Below are 16,318 nucleotides of genomic sequence, written 5' to 3' on the forward strand. Positions count from 1 at the left end.
TAATACATTATTTGCTAGTAATTGAGGGCACTTCTTAAAACTGACAAATATTTAATAAAGTTATTCTTTAATCATTTGGCTTAAGTTTTTTTTAAATTGTAGATTATGTAAAATGTTTACTTTTTATTTCTTGAAGGATTTCCTTCTCTTTGAGTAAAAAGGTCTTTTCTTTTGTTAGGAAATGTCAGCTGCCTTGGAAGTCAGAGGAACAGCCGTGCCCCCAGCAAACAAAGGTGAGTGCCTTTGCCTTTCGCGCTGATTGTTTGGACGTGTTACAGAAGATGGAGACAATCGCATGCTCCTCTGAAGTCCGTGGAGCATTTCCCATGCTGGCTCCTGTCACCACCACTCGTGATTATGGCACATTAACTCCCAGTCAGGAAAGAAGCTTCTCGAATGTCACCAGGTCAGACCAGTCAGCTGCGTTCAAGCTGCTGGCCTCAGCTCACGGCAGTGTTTAAATACTTGGATTACTTTCTTCAATAAAAACATCACGGTCTAGGAGCTGGCCGCATGGCCGAGTGGTTAAGTTCTCGTGCTCCGCTTCAGATCCTGGGCGCGGCCATGGCACCACTCATCAGGCCATGCTGAGGTCGCGTCCCACAAGCCACAACCAGCAGCACTCACAACTAGAGTATACAACTATGTACTGGGGGGCTTTTGGGAGAAGAAGGAGAAGAAGATGGGCAACAGGTGTTAGCTCAGGTGCCAGTCTTTAAAAATGTCTATATGTAACAATCTAGTCGAGGACATGAAAAACTTTCCAGATTATTAAGTGAAACTAGCAGTTTACCACACCTAATGTATAATAGGATCCCGATTTTATTTTTTGAAAACTGACTGTGTAGACTATATATTCAGATTCAAAATGGCATGGATGTGCTAGAGATTTTTGACTATAATTATCTTAGGCTTGTGGAATTATGATTCTTTGTGTGTGCTTTTCTATCCTTTTGGGATTTTGCAAAACAAATTACTACTTTTGTAAGCTAAATATTATAAAGTGTGTTTTATAACATTTTTAAAAATTTTTTAAAAATCTAGCAATCTGTGAAGGAAAGGTATCATTAATTTGGTCTTTTCAGATATTCTTGCTTTTTTCTAAATCATCCGAAACATTCCTTAGGCCCTGACATTCCAGAGTCTTACCTTTTACAAGTATTTGCATTTGAGCTCTGCCCCTTACTGTGTGACTTCCGACAAGTCTCACTTTTGACGACAGCACAATGAGAACGATGCTTATTCTCATGTAGTTGTTATTAAGAATTAAGTGCGATAATACTGCAAGAGTGTTTTGTAGTCTGGAAAGTGATGCAATAATGTGAAGTGTAATTGTCAAAGTTGAATATACATGTTTAATATGCATGGGAAACATATACGGGAAGGATATAAGGGTTTTTTTCCTTGAATAGCCAAAATTAGCCTGAAACAATTAAATTACTGTTACTTCACTCTCATAGACCAAAATAAGTTTATTTTATTTATTTATCTTTGCTTCTTTTCTTGCACAGAAAGGGAATATGACGTACAACACAGTTTTTTCAATGTGTGGTGCTATATTGAATTTTTCACTTATTTTCTTTCTTTAATAAGTAAGTTTATTTAGGAATTGGTATGTTGAGTAACAAATGTAGGTTTCTTAGATCAGGAATTATGAATAGGTCCCTGGTGGGTAAACCCCCATATGGTCTTCAGAGCTAATTCATAGGAATTGTTGTTCAATTTTATGTTTATCTGCACATTTTTAAAGAATCTGTAGTTTCATCAGACTATAAAAAGGGCTTGTGAGTGAGCAAGGTCGGGAGCCACCAAGAGCAGTCCTGGACAGGGGTGCTCCTGCTTGGCTTTCAGGGCTTCCCCTTATTCGGCACAGACTCTCCCGAGCCCTGTTTCTTCCTGTTTCCACAGGAAGGCTCTGCTGTACACATGCAGTCTTCTGTCCCTGAGAGCACATTGCATCGTTCCCAAGTCTTTCCCCCAGGCTTCGTCTTCCCCCTTGGAATTCGTTTATTTTCTCATTTGACAACATTTACTGAGCACAAGTTCTATGCTAGACTCAAAGGAGGCAACAGGAATACAAAGATCCAGAAGACGTGGACCTTAGATTCAAGTAATTCAGAATCGAATGGAGAGGACAGACTGACAAACCAGTACTTGCTATCTGTCCCCATTCCTTTGCCCGTAGAAACCATGCCCATCCTTCAGGACACAGCCCAGTACCCTCTCTTCCACAGTGTCTCCACCAGTTAACACAGGCCACGGTCCCTCAGCCCTCTCTGAAATAGCATGTTTGGTTTATACTTCTTCATTTTAGTATTGATAGCATGTGACTTAGACTGGTTACAATTTGCCATTATCACCAAGCATGTGCTTATCACCTTCTATAAACGATTTCATTGAATCCTCACAGCTATAAGAAGGATAAGTGTTTTACAAAGGAAGACACTTAAGCTTCAAGAGATGAAGTCATTTATGTAAGCTCACACACCCTGTAACCGGGAGAGCCAATATTGAAGCCTCCACTTTAATCCAGAGTCTTTGTTCTTAACCATGCTGTTGCGCTGTCAGTTCTCTGGGCTAGCACTGACTCCCTCGTTAGATTAAAGGCTCCTTACGAACAGGGGCTAATTTTTTTGTTACCTTGTATCCCTAAAAGTAACTCTGACAACACTGAGCATTGGCTAGACATTATGATTGGATGACCGTTCCCTTCTCCATCTCTGCCCCACCTCCCACCCCAGAGATTCTTGAATCTTCTTATATTCAAGATATTCCAGTTGAATCAGTGTCAGTATTCATTCAGGTACACTGACTGAGCATCTCGCTGCTGCAGACAGTGGGAACGCAGTGATGAATGCTGTAGTCCTGTCCTTGAAGGCGCCACAGTCTACTGGGGAGATGGGCAAGGAAGGCCTCAAGGGCGGTGACAGATATAGGCACATAGAAGCGAGACGTCCACCAGGTTGGGTGATTAGAGGTGGGAAAGGTGCCATCCCAGGTGCCAGGACCAGTAGAAGATAACCACAGAGGGAAGATATTCTGGGAAACATTCATATCCCAGCTCTGCCATTTACCAGCTTTGTCACCTTGGGTAAGTTACTTAACCTGTCTAAGCTGCAGTCTGAGTCACAGTTTATCCGTCCATAAAACGGGCACAGTAATGCTGTCTATCTCAGTGTTAGTGAGAAGATTAGAAGCATGCCTGGCACAAATATAGGTATTTAATCATTTGTTGCTTTATGTAAATATTTGGAGTTATAAGAAAACACGATCATCTAGGAAACTTCAGTTATATTAGATAATTAGAAAAAGCAAGAGATGCTGTCTGGTTAGGCAAGGGACACATAATGAGGGATCTTGCAGGTCCTGCTAAGAACCTTAAATACAGTGAAACCACTTCAGTTGTCATCTCCTCTTCGCCTTTAAGCCCGCCCTGCTCCGTTCCCCTGGGTGGAGATTGTGCCCTTTTCAGTCCGTGTTCCAACAAGAACTTTGGACAGAGTTCTGTTTGCCCGGCTTATTGATCCCGTAGCCAGACAGAGAGTGCCTGGAAAAGCAGGGCCCTAACCCGTTCATCCTCTCGTCCCGTCTCTGAGCACAGTGTCTCGCAGGATGAATATGAAAGAATGACATTGTCAGTGTGATCAATACGATTCCTAACAGGCAGTGTTAGAAATGGTGGGGAATAGTTAGCCAAGACAAAAAAGGTCACTCATGTTAATGGCAAGTCAGGTGGTCTGGCTCCCTTGGTTTAACTCAAAATTTGACAGTGACTCTGGTCCTGTGTACAGAGACGGGTCCCAGAATGTGAAACTGATGATTTGGGGGGGCAGAGAGGAGTGTAGTCAAAAATCTAATTAACCAAAATATAAGCCACTTTATAAGGTATATGTAATGAACATAAATAATAGTTTATTTTCTCTGCAAATAATATCTACTATTTATGTTGATATTCAGTGTCTTGTAGGGATAGAAAGGAAAAAAATCCATCATTATATTTAAAATAAAATCTACTTCATGCTTGATTCTCTTTCCATGTTTGAGAAAGGTTGTAGAACACTTTTAAATTTGAATTTCAGCCTCCCTTATCGAATGGAAAATCCTCCCCAGTTGAAGCTGATTCTGAATGGGATTCTTTCCAGAATCTCAGTTCTCTCTCTTGGTGGTTAGCGGCCATTGCTGAAATTGATTTTCGGATCTTAGTATCCTGAGTCCTTTAGTGGCTCCCGATGGCTTTCAGGAGAAGCTCAGACTCCCTCGCTCTGAGCATACAGCCCTGCAGCTCTTGGTCCTGGCTGCCTCTCCAGCTGCCTCCAGCGTGCTCTCCACCCTTCCCTGCTCTGCTCCAGCCTTGCTGTTGAATCCCCCGGGGAGCCTTCATGTCTGTGCCATTCTCTGCCGGAAATCACGCCGTTCCCTTCCCACTCAGTGCTTGACATGGCCAGTCCTTACTAGTCTGTCCAACTTGGAAATGAGACTGGAAGCATCACCTCACCCAGGAAGCCTTCCTTGGCTGGCCGTCTCCACATCTCGCCTGGGTGTGGGATCCCTGCTTGAGAGCCCTCATAGCTCTGTACAGATTCTGCAACCCAGTGTCCTTTGATTGCTATTTCCTCTCCTCCCCACCACTGACCACGACATAAACGTCATTAGTGCAGGCGCCATGTCTTGTGCCCAGTGAGTGCTAAATGGATAAGCAGTCGAATGTGTGAGTAAATAAAATGAGTGAGGTGGCGCAGTGTCCCATAGTACAAAGCGGATCGGGACTCACTGGGCTCATTGGACCAAGTTAGAGTCATCCTTCCCTTTGAAGAGAATATAACAGGTCATTAAATGTTGTCATTCACATATATAAATATAAAATCACATTTGGCCACCACTCCTGGCAAGATCCATTCTTTGCTCACCTCTCCACGTCTGCTACCTAACATGGTTCCTGGTACTGGACGGCCCTGGAGACACGGAGATGGAATAAATACGCAGACCCCACTGCGAAGTGAGCAGGCTGGAGGGATTATCCTGAAGCGAGATTTCTGCTCCACTTGTTGATGTGTCTTTCTCACCACCTGTAAGACTTTGCGTTCTTTAAAGACAGAACCGTGTCCTGTTTGTCATGTTCACCAGATCCCAGCGTCATGCCGGGTGCATAGCAGGGGCCGACAGGGTGTTCACTCAGGGGCGAATGGTGAGCAAACCTGTGAGTCATGAAATACTACACGGAGCACTGCTCACTGTTAGTTTGGTTTTTCAGCAGAAATGAGATATTTACTTCTGTAACTTCTAGGTTTTTACATGGGAAATGTGAAATTGGAAAACCACAGTATGTTCTTTATTTAATAGATAATACATATGCTTGGTGCAAAATCCAAAACTTCCAGAAGAGTAGACAATGAAAAGTTGGTCCATTGCCAGCCCTACCTACCCCCACACACCCAGAGGCAGCTGTTCATATTGGTTTCCATATTTTTTTTAGAGATTGTGCATATGCAAAGCATATATATTTTTTCTAATTACTACTGTTTTTTACGTACAAAACAGTACACTGTTTTCTACTCGCTTCTACACTGTTTTCTACCCTGTTTCACTTTAAAGTATATCTTAGTGTTCATTTTCTATCATTTTATGCTATAAAGCTACCTTTTTCTCTTTCTTGGCTGAATAATATTTATGTGAATGAACCATAGTTTAAACAACTTTTGGCAGACGTGTAATTTGCTTCCAATATTCTGCAGTCATTAAAGACAGTGCTAGAAAGCATAGCCTTACATCCCTGTTACCGTGCACATTTGTATACATCTGTAGAATAAATTTCTAAATTGGATTTATTGAGTCATTGCATTTTGTACAGATACTATATCGTTCCCCATGGAGGTAATACTATATCTTAATATGCTTTTCTGAAGGAAACTTGAACTCTAAATATGGTGTATCTGTTACTAACACCACTGTTAGCACCTGTGGCGACACGGAAAACTCCTCCACTCTGGGTGGGTTTAAAACCGTCTTCCACCCGCAGCAGGGAGACTGGTGCGTGGTGGGTTAGGAGCCCGCGCGGATGGATGAGGCAGGGTGAGTTTGGATCCAGAAGGGATGTGTCCCGGGCGCTCAGGGACAGCTGAGAGATACGGGGAGCTCCCCCAGCCCTTGCTCAAGCTCGGGTTGGCCTCTTCTCACTGCTGGAGCGGTTTACGTCGGCAGATGTGTTCTCAGGGCCGGCCCTCCATGGGGCTGACTTCACATTAAGCACTGCGGACGCACAGTGGGTGAGAGGTGGCCTCTGCCCCTGAGGGCCCCCAGTCTCGGAGGAGACAGACCCCTGCTGGCACTTCACGCCACAGTGTCCTCGCCCCCATTTTCCTCATCTCTAGCTACCCTGACTCTGCCAATTCTTCAAGCTCTCCCCACTCTTTCTGCCAAAAGAACCCTTTTCTCTCTTGCCTCTGAAAGTACTGGCTGCCAGCACTCAGTCGGCACACACCGAATTCTGACCTGCCGGGCAGTGTCGTGTGGATTGTCCCTCGTCCCCCAGGAAGCTTCTTGAGGGCTGGGAGTAAGTCCGTTACCTCGTGTCACCTTAAAGCACTTTTGCTTCTCAAGCCAGTCAAGAAATACTCATTGATTAACTAAACAATGCCCTAATTAATAGATTTACAACATGAGATGTTGACCTTTATAAAGTATTAGCCTTGAAAATAACAGTTTGCATCTGGTCCGTCCCCGGACATGGATGCTTTGTGCAGGTGACACCGTGAGGTTCGCTGTCTCTGGCCCGGGGCAGTAATAAAAGGCCGGACGCAGGCAGAGGTGGCGCCGGGGACAGGGCAATGGACCCTGTCTGAGGGACCACAAGGAGGGAGAGGCGCCGCGGAGGAGACCTGAGTGCAGTTTCAAAGTTCCGTGGAAATCTTGAAGCAGGAGGGAGAAGAATGCCAGGTGTTAACAGGCTGAGGCAGAGGGGAGCCGGGCATTGACCAAGGCAGGAGCAGCATCCTGTGTCTGGGGACATGTCAGCAGTAGCTGGACTGTAAGTGCCGGTGCCGGGAGAGGGAGAGGGGGTGCTGCATCTGGGGAGGTAGTAGCCAGGTCCTAGGGGGCATGAACCGGGTCCCCAGGGCTTGGCGTCACCCTTTGTGGCATTGCCGGATCCCCTAGGGCCAAGCATGTGTAACCAGAGCTGTGAGAAGTAAACACAGTGATGACCACCTCTCCGGTGTGATTGTTTTTGTATTTTTTCTTTTTCCTTCTGATTGCCGCTTGGGTTTTAAAATAACAGTTTTGTTGCGCCTCAAAATATATCCTATGGTGTTAATTAATAAAAAATTTAAAAAATATATCTGAAAGTTGTCTCTTCTCAGATGCCAAGAATGCAAGGGCTGTGCCAGTGTGTACCCGTAGGAAGTCATTTCACATTGTCATCCTGGAGGGTCCATGTACAGCAAGCACTGCCATTCTGATGTCAGACTCCTAAATGTCACAATGCGTAGTATTTTCATCATCATAATATTTAATCATTCATCTTCCTTACTAAACACAAATATTTTATGTGCTTAATTTCTACAAGTCTGTTTTGCATTGTTTACCATAAATATCCTTATTTCTATTAAATTTCTACTTGCCTGCTTCCTCTGCCTACATCCTGCCTTTCCCAACAGAGCATAAATAATTATTTGTTTCTTAACATGTACAAATATATTTCATTTTCCTCTCTTTCAGGAACTTTCCTTCTAATTTTGGACTGCTTAAAAATAGTCAACTCACCAACGTGCCTAGTCAGTAAATGAATTCGCTTGCGAACTTGAAAATCATCTTACTTTATTACTTTTTGCACAATTTTGTGTTTTGTGAAATGTTTTATAAGATGGTATGCTTTTTAATTTGGAAAGCCTGCTAAAAACAGGAAAGAAAATCAGTTTTATTTTGTTGTCTCCTAAAAACAAAAAACAAATGATTTGTGTATTACTTAATAAAGGCTGCCCGTTTCGATCTCTTCTACTTTAATATAAACCTAGAGAAACCAAGTCTTGCTATTTCAGCTCTAAACTTTGCACACTTGAGAACCACGTACAGCTGCAACTCAATGTGAGAAGTCAAGATTCTGCACATGGTCCAGATTTGAAAATGGTTTATCCATCTCACTTATGGAACAATAAATATGAAAATGTTATGCCGAAAGTATTCTGTCACACGAAAGGTTGATTATAAAGGCTTCTGCGGGAAGCAGAGTGGTGCCGACAGAAGAGAAGTGTGGTTTTCATGCCTCTCCGTAATTTGTTATGGAGCATAAAGGTCATAATCCCTGTGGACGGTATTACTCTGTTCCTTCTCTTTTCATCAATTTACTGGCACATTGTGATTTTAATTCAGTGCGCCCCGGGAGGAAGTGTCTTATTCCTTCTGCTAGCAGCTCACACAACATGTTTCCTAGTCTTGGAATTTCAAGAACAGTCTTACGCATTGTTAAATTGTCAGTTTCTTCCCTCAAAGACACATTTCCTTAAGGAGTTCACTTTTTGCGATGTACCGCGTTGGGAGCATTGTGTTAACCACAGCATAACTTCTTATAGGTTTGCTGTTCCTGATCCTCTCATGACGCATCCTAGAAACATGATTTTCCACTCCTGTGATTCCTACGTTTACTTTTGTCAAATACACATTTCCCCATCTCAGAATGCAAGGAATCAAAGCCTGTGTGTTGGAGGGCCGAGGGGCCGCTACGGGGAGCAGGCAGGCGGGGCAGGAGCCAGAGGGCGTGCACGCCCATCAGAGGGTCAGGGTCGGCCCAGTGCACCCTTTCGTTTGGAATTAATTTTACACAAATCGGAACTTTACAGCATAAGCCAGATTGTTGTAAATGAACACAATTTGAGCTCCCTTTTTGCTTACAGCCTTTTCACCTACTGAGTCAGTGACATGTCATAACCCTGCAAGTAAAATGCTGTAGATTTGAACTTTCCAACTCTTATCTCTGTCCCCTTCTCCTTGGTCCCACTCTTAATACCTTCGTTTTGGCCTCCTCTTTTATGGCCTCCGTTGCTTAATTAATTAAACACATTTAGTGAGACTCTCATGTGCTGGGCACTGTCCCACGTACTAGAGAGAGAGCACAGGACAAAGCAGAGGGCATCCTGCCTCAACAGCTTACCTTCCAAGGGAGGAGACGGGCCATCACCCACAAAACGACAGAATGGTGCTGTGGGGACAGCAGAGCACAATAATGAGAAGAGGGGTTAGACTTGACTTTGGGCGGTAGAGGAATAATGTGACATTTTAGCTGAGACCTAGGAAACTAAAGAAATGAGCTGCATCAAGACACCTGCAAGTGCAAAGATCCTGAGGTGGAAACGTGCTTGGGAGCTTGAGGAGCCGCAGGGATCCCAGTGCAGAAGGAATGGAATGAGTAAGGGGCAAAGACTGAAATGAAATCAGAGAAGGGGCCAGGGGCTGGAGCCCATTGGGCCGAAGGGTCTCCTTTGAACTTTCAGGGAAGATGTTGCGGGAAGAGGGGTGACGTTGAACCAGAGAAGTAACGTGATCCAATGTACATTTTAACAGAATTGCTTTGGAACCACACTGAAAACAGGCTATAGTAGGGCAGGAGGAGACAAGCAACTGCAATGAAAGTAAGAGCATGGTCCAGGGGCACAGCCCTGTGGGTGTTGAGGACGGGCCCAACTTCAGGTCTACTTTGAAGGGAGAGCTGATAAGACTTAGTTCACAGATGGGAGGTGCAGAAAAGTAGGGGTTAGAGGATGCAAAAATTCTGATCTAGAGCCGTTGAGAAAATAGAATTGCTTTCTGAGATGGGAAGATTGTAGAAGGAACAGGTGATACGTTAAGTTTGAGATAGAACTCTGCCATAGGAGGGGAGCTCTCAGCTGGAGATAGGAACTGGAGAGCCATTAGAATACAGATGTCATTTTAAGGTAGACGGTGAGTGTGGAGATCGGAGAACAGACCTGGGGAATCTACAACAGTTAGAGCGAGATGAAGAGGAAGCAGAGACGAAGAAGGAGTCGCCGACTGGCAAGGGGACCGAGGGCTGTGCCGCAGGAGGCATCTGTAGAAAGGACTTCCCAGAGTGGGGATGGGATGCCCTGCTGCAGGTTCGGCAAGGGAGGTGAGGGCTGAAGATCAGACACAGTAGCTGCATAGAGGCTCCGTGACCATGATTGCTTCATAGAGGGAGGGCTGGGAGCAGATCCAAGAGAGAACTGGAGAAGAGAAATTAGTATAGTCAGCGCTTTCAAGGAGCCTGCTTTCTAGAGTTGCTGGAGAGGGCTGTGGAGTTGAGATGAAACATTTGAGAGTGTAAGAGAGAGACGGGTGGGTTGCTGGGGAGATGTGGGGGAGCCATCTCTGCCCAGGAGGGGGCCTGGGCAGCAGCACACAGATGGTAGAGATGGGAGCAGAGCAGAAGGTGGATGGACATTCACCATGCCAGCAGGTCTCCTTGCATTGGGGTGCCTGCTGCCAGGCCTGTGTAACATGGCCATTAAATGGTGCGTGTCCCACCGTGGTCAGATGCTCCGGGCACCCCCCAGCTTCCCAGCTAACATCAGATTCCTGGGCTCCTACCTACTCTCTAGCTTAAATTCCTGCTGTGACCACAGTCAGGTAATTCTAACATCTGGACCACCAGGTGGGGTGGACGTCCTGGCTGCCCACACGGCCCCTCTGACCTATGTACTGTGCGCCACCCATGTGTCCTCTTCACTGGTTGCTGCTTGTGGCTCTTTAGATGGACCAGATTGTCCCCTGTCACTGCTTTTTACCCCTGCACATGTGTCCTGTTAGCCTGTCTACCTTTCTCTTCTGCTTCCTCTAACCTAGTGCTTCCCAAGTTTTCCAGAACTTGGCACATAAAGAAAATGATAATATGTCACCGGGAGGAGTGGAGGAAGGTCAGAGCTACATGGCCCCACAGAGCCGCCCCTAGCTGAAGGGAATCCATGTCTGTGACGCGTTTTCAGTACAGTGATCTGGAAGCTCCGAGATTCCAGCCGGCTCATACCCATCTTTTCAGACAGCGCCAGACACTCTAACCTACACACCTATGCCTGGTGGCCACGCCGGGGTATAGTCCCTATATTCTTCCTCATCTGTCCCTGCTCTGGCTTACCGCCTTGCAGGACAGACTTTGTCTGAGGCGACTATCCTCCCAACTCGGCCCAGGGCTGACCCATAGCAAGTACTCACTGAATGTCTACACAGACAGCCTCTGGACCGGGGGAAGCCTGGGAGGGATTTGTTTGGGCACAGAAAAGCATTTGAACTTAGGAAGCTGCCTTCAGATTTGAAAAGCAGCTTCACTTTTCCCTGGCTGAGTTCCTCCTGGTCCCCCTCAGACAGCGGGGTCCTCCTTGAGGTCTCCTTTCCCGTCAGCAGCAGGTGGTCCAGCCTGGCAGGGGAAACGTCCATTCCAGCGTTGGATGGATTTTAAGGATCGCAGTGACTTCCTATGGTTTATGAGCGACAGCTGATGGCTTTTTCAACATGTATTTAACTATATTAGACCCTAAAGCCAGCTCTTTGGGGGGATGCCTTCGTGGAGTTGTCAAAATTATGGTTGTGGGGCCAGGCTATTGGCGTAGTGGTCGCATGCTCTGCTTCAGTGGCCGAGGATTCACCTGTTGGGATCCTGGGCACAGACCTACATACCACCCATCAGGCCACACTGTCCCACATACAAAGTAGAGGAAGATGGCACAGGTGTTAGGTCAGTGACAATCTTCCTCACCAAAAAAAAAAAAAAAATTATGGTTGCTGCCATGCCGAAAGATTCTGTACTTTCTGGTAATCTGAGATCCTGCCCTTCAGTGACTAAAATCCTCTGCCAGGTGACCCAGGCCAGGTGCTATTGCACTGAACTATTGAAATCTCTGGCAAAACGTTGCTTGTGTGCAGAAGCTAACAGCTCCTGGTCCGTGCTTCTGCTCAGTGGTGACTTCTAGTTTTCATGCACTGCCGGCTCCTCCGGGCTGCCTAGCTCTGACCACCTTCCGAGGCCCAGATCTGCACCCGCCTAACTGCCTCGAGACACCTGAACGCACGTGAGAGCACTTCCCATGCAGCCTGCCCCACACTCTCGTTCCTTGCTCGGCCCTTGCCCCAAAGCCTCTCCTTCCAAATCGTTCCTTGTTCTGGCTCCTGGAGCTGACAGCCTGAGCTGCAGAGCATGGGCCTCTGTGCTCAGGGCCGTCCTAACTAGAGCGGAGAGCTCGGTGTGTGTGTTATCAGCTGCGGCGGAACAGACCATCCCAGAACTCAGCAGTGTAAAGGACAAGCATTTACGACGTCCTACGATCCTGAGGTTCGGGGATCTGGGACACATTCTGGCCCCGAGCTTCTCCTGAGGGTGCAAACTGTGCCTGGAGCTGCAGTCATCTCAAGGCTTGACTGGCCTGGAGAAGCCACTCACTGATTCGCGCCTGGGGCTGGCAGCCAGAGGTCTCTATCCCTCACCACAGGGGCCTCTCAGGCTGCCCGAGTGTCCTCACAACATGACAGCTGGCTCCCCCAGAGCAAGTGGTCCACGACGGAGAGTCCATGAGTGAGAGTGTTCATAAGACAAAGCCACAGACTCGCACCCTCACTTCGCAAGACACGCGACATCACTTCCTCCACATGCTAGTGGTCAGACACACCTCCCCTGGTACAGTGCCGGAGGTGACTGCACAAGGGGGTGAATACCAGGAGGTGGGGACCTCCCGGGCCATCTTGGAGGCGGGCTCCCACCTGGTCAAGTTACTTTACATCTCTGTGCCTCAGTGACCTCACCTGCAAAATGGGGATAGTAGTGACACCTCAAAGAGACTGTCAGGAGGAGGCCTGACACGTTGTAAGGACTTGATATACATTAGTTATCATCATGGACATACTCCAAGATGCACGCATGCACTTTCAATGTAGAGTGTAGACGCCCTCATTCACTGGTCTGAGAGTTCTCAGCCACCATACCCATGTCCCCCTCTATGACAGTGGCCTCCTGAGCGCAGGATGAGGACTCACCCCTCCCCACATCACCCGCGCAGCAGCAGGCACCCATTGAAATGCCTGCCAAGTGAAGGAACAAGCTCTCAGCAGTCTGAGAGCACCTTGGCAGCCCCTTCCCTCCCACCAGCAAGTGGAACCTAGAATCCGCCAGCCGCCACGTGCCTCGTTCTTGGTGCGCCGGCTTCACCCTTGGCCACTGTCCCATCACTTGAGTGACAGACTTCCCTTAACCTTCATGGCCCCTGAGGAGGGGATTGGGCCTTGGTTTCCCTGCTCGTTCTCCATCTCTCTACCTGCTGGTTCCAGAGCTGTCACTCCCCTGAAGCCTCGGCCCTCCTCCTGGCTCTCTGCTCCCCGGAATCCCCGCCCGCCGCAGCCGCTGGTTGGGCCCTGCCTCGACCTGGCTAACCAGTTGGCAGCAACAGGCTGAGCAAGTAGCTCTTCTGCTCAGTTCTTTCATCTGTAAAATGGGTGATGAGACCCAGACAGGAAAGCAGTGATCAGTGACAGCACGCAGCTGTCACTCACTTGGTCACCACTCCCCCCAACCCAGTGCAGGCTGAGCACCTGCTGCTACGTGGCAGCCTGAGCTGGGAACAGGAGCTGTAGGAATGACGTGCTGCCCTCAAGCAGCTCACAGCCTGAGGGAGGAGGGGAAGTGGGCAGGACGATCACAGGTGCATTTTCTAAAAACCAGAAACCAGAGAACATTTAGATCTCTAATCTAGCCTAATGTGGGATCTCTGTTTAACAAAATGCAGGATGATGTCCCCAAACCCAGTGCTCTGATGTGCTAATTCATTCTCCCTCTCCCGAAGCCATGCCCCTGGGGAGGCAGCCTGCAGCTGTGGGGGTGGGGGAGAAATCAATGTCAAAACCCAAAGCCCAAGAGAGTTCACCCCATAAAGAAACAGTGCAGGCAAAAGGAAGTGGATCTGCTTCCCTCTGTGGGCAGGAAACTCATGATTTCCAAGACGTCAAAAGATTGAAGAGCCAAGGTCTGACATCTTCAAAAGATAAAAGTGATGGACGAGGAGGCCTGGGGCAGCTGAGTCCCAGGCCACCTCGGCCTCTGTGGCCACAGGGCACCGTCCCTGAAGCATCTGTAGAGGAAGCTTAAGTCCAAGAAAATTCCAGAAGTGCGGGGCCTGTGTAGGCCTCTTCGTCTGGATTCTCTAGATTGAGAGGGCGACAACGTACACAACCGGAATCCACAAGCTACTCCATAGGGGAGAACATGCTGCGTTACTCACCACTAAGACCACGCTGGCCCAATGGAGGCCAGCTGTTCCTCCCACGGCTTAATGTCTCCATCTTAAACCAAATGGTGCAACCGTATCAGAGTACTTATTCCCCTCAGATCTTTCTTCCTACACATCTATTATACTGAATAATTGAGGTCAAACTACAGATACTTTAGAAAAAAATTCTTTCCCAATAAACAATATTGAGGGACAGGCCTATTTCTCTGCTTCTATGCAGCCAACAACGTTCCCTTCCACCCATATAGTGTTTTAGATGATTTTCATCTAGTATCCGACAACTCTAAACAGATATCTAGATTCTGACTTTTCATGACAAAGCAGGTGATCTACACTTTAGCCTGCTTTCTGCATGCCCACGGTTGGCTGGGGCATGGAGCCATGGAGCCATGGAGCCATGGAGCTTTGGAGCTGAGGCACAAGCCCTTGGTGTTTGCCCCAGTCCCCACCATTCTCTATTACCTCCCATGCAGCTGGCTTCAGGCATTTGCTGGCAACTATTTGGCCTCATTTTTCATTTGCATTTGATGTCCATGGCCCAAGCAGTGAGGCATTGTCCCATACTCTCTACTGTGTCCCACGAGGGAGTCAAGTTAGCTAGAAAAAGTCACACCCCGGTCTGATAACTATTCACAATGAGATGGTTATTTGAAAATTCAGCAAAACATACTCCCTAGGCCTGTCTCCTGGTTCCCTGTGAGCCCAGCAGGGTAAGGCGGTGAGACAGGACTCAAGAAGGGAGCGATTCTCAGTTCCCAGGTGCATGCCCTCCTTGACAACCTGTCAGGTGGAGAGGATCGCCGAGCAGATGGCTCCCAAGCCAGGAAGACTGTCAGGGCATCCTCTGCCTCCCCTAGCTGGAGCAGCCCCGGCAGGTGAGAAAAGAGGGGCCTGCCACACTGCCTACAGGTGACAGGAGAAACCACCGCCTGAGCAAGAGCCAAATACAGAAAGCTGACCCCTCCCCCAGGGCCACCAGCACCCCGGCTTCCCCACATCCAGCCACTCTGGCACCCAGGGGTTTCTCTCCACCGGGCGGGTTCTCATTCTTGTACTTGGCTTTAAGGCTGTACTGCCCTAGGCTTCTGCGGAGGCAGGACTCCTGGGTCTCGGGACCCTCTTTGCCCTGGCTGATGCCCCAGGCTTTCACATCCCTTCCTTCTCAGGAGGCACCAGAGACAGTTGCCTGTCCGAGAGGGCTGGCCTCTGGATCCACTGTCCAAGGGTTCCACCAGGTGTGTGGCAGCCACTCACGCATGTCACACTTGGGGCCAGAGGGTTGGAATTCCAGGCAAAGAGGCTTCTCTCAGAGAGGCAGGACCATGGGTCCCCAGCCTGGCCTGGAAACCCTGAGTGGGTGGCAGTGAGAACGAAGAGTCAGAGACCTGGGTGTGGGCCTCAGACCAGCCACTGCCCAAAGGGCCCCAGGCGAGTCATTTTATTGCTCTGAGCCCAGGTCCTTGTTTGCCATACCGAGACATGCCATGGGATGTTTGTAGAACACAGTAGGTCATCAGGACCTGATTACTGTTACTGGAAGAAGAAGAAGAAGGAGAGCTGTGAAGGGAGGAGTCAGGATCAGGATGCTCAGTGTAATTCAGATCCCGACACGGGCTGTGCAGGACCCACGATACAAACGTGCATTGGAGACATGTCTAGAGAGGGCGTCCTCCCTGTGGGCGATGGGAGGGGAGGAAGCACTCTCTTCTGAGGCCAGCAGGGTCGGGCAGGCTGCACGGGGGGCAGAGCTATGAGCTCAGCTTGGGGGCCCCCAGAGGCAGCGCTCCCTGGGGCTGGCATCCCAGGAGAGGGGCCGGAAGACGGGCCTCGCACGTCCCAGCATCTCTTCAAGATGCCAGGGCACATGGTGCTTGTCTCCAAAGATGATGCCTGTGGTGGATGTGACATGGCAGATATGACACGGTGCCTGTGGTGTGATAGACAAATCCCCGAGACAGACCTGCCACCCGTCTCAGCTCTACCACGTCCTGCCTTTGTGATTTGGGGACAGTCCCATAACCCTATGAGCCTCAGTTTCCTCAGTTGACAAACTAGAATGATGA

The 16,318-nt window shown here is 48.1% G+C and overlaps 1 protein-coding gene across 10 annotated transcripts in view; it reads left to right on the forward strand.

The window, feature by feature from the left end:
- Positions 1-7,983, forward strand: part of KHDRBS3 (KH RNA binding domain containing, signal transduction associated 3) — a 189,864-nt gene extending 181,881 nt beyond the window's left edge. For 6 of the 10 annotated variants that reach the window (XM_014728096.3, XM_001499530.7, XM_023649001.2 and 3 more), the window contains exons 10-11: positions 179-233; positions 7,714-7,983. The gene's annotated coding sequence lies outside the window, so the exon portion shown is untranslated. Of the gene's footprint in view, positions 1-178 lie in introns of all 10 variants that reach the window. The other 4 variants (XM_070221863.1, XM_070221866.1, XM_070221862.1 and 1 more) reach the window with 1 other exon arrangement.
- The last annotated feature ends 8,335 nt before the right edge of the window (positions 7,984-16,318 follow it).

This window comes from Equus caballus, chromosome 9 (genome assembly GCF_041296265.1).
Source record: "Equus caballus isolate H_3958 breed thoroughbred chromosome 9, TB-T2T, whole genome shotgun sequence".
In the NCBI taxonomy this organism is placed as follows: domain Eukaryota; kingdom Metazoa; phylum Chordata; class Mammalia; order Perissodactyla; family Equidae; genus Equus; species Equus caballus.